The 2,552-nt window shown below is 37.8% G+C and overlaps 1 non-coding gene across 1 annotated transcript; it reads right to left on the bottom strand.

The window, feature by feature from the left end:
* Nucleotides 1–1,773: 1,773 nt before the first annotated feature.
* Nucleotides 1,774–1,880, bottom strand: LOC116109374. Its single transcript, XR_004124758.1, has one exon. It is a non-coding gene; the product is annotated as a small nucleolar RNA R71 (small nucleolar RNA).
* Nucleotides 1,881–2,552: the final 672 nt, after the last annotated feature.

Raw genomic sequence — 2,552 nt, 5'->3', positions numbered from 1 at the left:
AATTTGGGTTAGTAATTAGGAGTTAATTTGTTAATTGTTCGAGAGAAAGTTAGCGAATTATTAGGGAGTTTGGTCTTTAGAATAAACTTAATTGGGTAAACAATAATTGTCAATGTATAGGATTAAATTGGTGTGAAATCTATGCCCTAGGTTTAGTTGTATTGATTTCCTACCAAAGTATTAATAAAAGTCTGTTTTTATTTCGTTTCTAAGTTGTTTTATTTTTCGTTGAATCATTCTGAAAATCTAATTAATCAAATAGCAATAAGATAGGTTAGTGTAGTACTTGGTATTAGTAATTCCCTTGGGTTCGACATCCGTATTCTTACACTTTATTACTTGCACATAAACTCCCTTCCATGGGCATAATCCCTTCCATGGAAGAACATTCCCAAAATATATACTCAATCTCATCTAACTTCATCTCAACTCATCACACATCTACACTCCTTATAAAGGAGAAGTATCCAACAAACTCAACATGAGTACTTATCTCAATTTATTTTCTCAACAAGTATACATATATCTCTACTCAATTTCTCAATAATATACATAAAACATGCATACACCATTTCTACTAAATCTGTACTCAAGAGAATTCTCATATCTCAACTTGGGTTAGGATTTACTTACCTCATATTTGAGTAGTCTCCACTAAAGCTCTCTACTCTTGTTGGACCATAGCTTTCCCTCTTCTTGCTTAGGATCACTTCTTTGTCAAATTCCAACTCAAACTCTCAAAAATCCCTTGGAAGATTGAGTGAGGAATTGAGAGAAAATGGGAGATGAAGAAGCGGTGGAAATGGGTGAAATGAAGGGGTTTAGAGAACTAAACCCTTATTAGCTCATATAATATACACTCTTTCCCATTTTGTCCTTACTCTTACTTGAAAATTCCACCTTTATCCTTTAATTCTTTACAAACTCACCCCCATTTTATACTATTCTCCATGAAATTTCCTTACATTTTACTCCCCACTTTTCCTGCTAATTAGGGGTAGAAAGGTCATTTTACCCCTATGGAGAATCCTCTAGAAACCTCAAGGAACTTTTTTGCCGTCCCGTTGCAGCGGTGAAGAACTTTCTGTCGCCTCGGCGAAACAGACCAGAGCCGATACTGCCAACACAGAACCAACGTCACAGCGGCGATGCTTCTCCCTTGCCCCGGCGAAGACTGCAACTCCAAAATCTGCCAAGTCTTTATCAATTCCATGGTAAACACTCAACCAAACCCAAAACATAAGCTCAACCAAGGGCCAACCAAACAACATGAATAAGATAGAACCTCATTTAGGGGCAATTCAGTAATCCTTTAGGCCATACGAAAAACAATGGCTTCATATCTCAAGCGGGGCGTTACAATAGAGGAGTTAGTTCAATGGCTGATACAAGAGTTGAAGTTGTTCAAAAAGCACTTAAGGACTACTCTAGTCCTACAATTGAAGGATGTCTTTCTAGCATTCGCAGCCCACTGATTCAAGCAAATACATTTGAGATAAAGCCTACCATCATTCAAATGATACAACAATCGGTGCAATTTGGAGGTTTACCAAGTGACGGTCCTAATTTGCATATTGTAAATTTTCTGGAGCTTTGCGACACTTTCAAGCACAAGGGGGTATCCCATGATGCAATTAAGCTTAGGCTTTCCCTTTTTCTCTAATGGATGAAGCTAAAGCTTAGCTGATTTCACAACCACCTAACAACATTGCCACATGGGATGAGTTGGTTCAAGTTTTCCTCGCGAAGTACTTCCTACCTATTAAGTCTGCCAAGATGAGAAGTGACATCACTAATTTTTTCTAGCAAGATATGGAGTCACTCTATGAATCTTGGGAGGGGTATAAAGATCTCTTACGGAAGTGTCCTCACCATGGGTTGCCAATGTGGTTGCAAGTGCAAACATTGTACAACGGGTTGCTTCTTAATACGCAATTGATAGTTTATGCTGCAAGTAGGGGATCTTTGAACAATAAAACACCAGAGGACGCCTATAAATTGATTGAGGTGTTGACTAGCAACAATTACATGAGACCTTTGGAAAGGAATGTTCCAAGGAGAGTAATAGGAGTGCATGAAGTCGATGGCTACACCACATTAGCCACTTAACTTTCAGCCATCCAAAAACAATTAGGTGTTGCTCTCAAAGTCAATGCTATTAAATCATTTATCTAGAGATTGACAAGTAGGAAGTCCATTTGCTCAACCCAGACAAGTGCATTATGTCAACAATTTTCAAAAAGGGCCAGGAATCCATACTCAAGCACATATACTTCAGCATGGCATAATCATCCAAATTTCTCGTGGAGTAATAATAATGATCATAAGCCACATCTTGGTTTTCAAGCTCAAGAGACAGAAGCAAATGTGGAGAACATGCTTACAAAATTTATGGAGGAGTCGGGCAAGAGATTTGACATGAATGAAGCTCAGCTAAAAAAATATGAAGTACTCTTGCAAAATAAGTATGCATCCATTAGAAACCTTGAAACTCAAATGGGACAAATCCATAATATTTTATGGAGGAAAGTTCAAGGATTATTACCAAGTGA

The sequence above is a fragment of the Pistacia vera genome, unplaced genomic scaffold (genome assembly GCF_008641045.1).
Source record: "Pistacia vera cultivar Batoury unplaced genomic scaffold, PisVer_v2 Contig578, whole genome shotgun sequence".
Taxonomy (NCBI): Eukaryota; Viridiplantae; Streptophyta; class Magnoliopsida; order Sapindales; family Anacardiaceae; genus Pistacia; species Pistacia vera.
The sequence above is the reverse complement of the archived record's forward strand: the minus strand, read 5'-3'. Positions and strand labels throughout refer to the sequence as shown.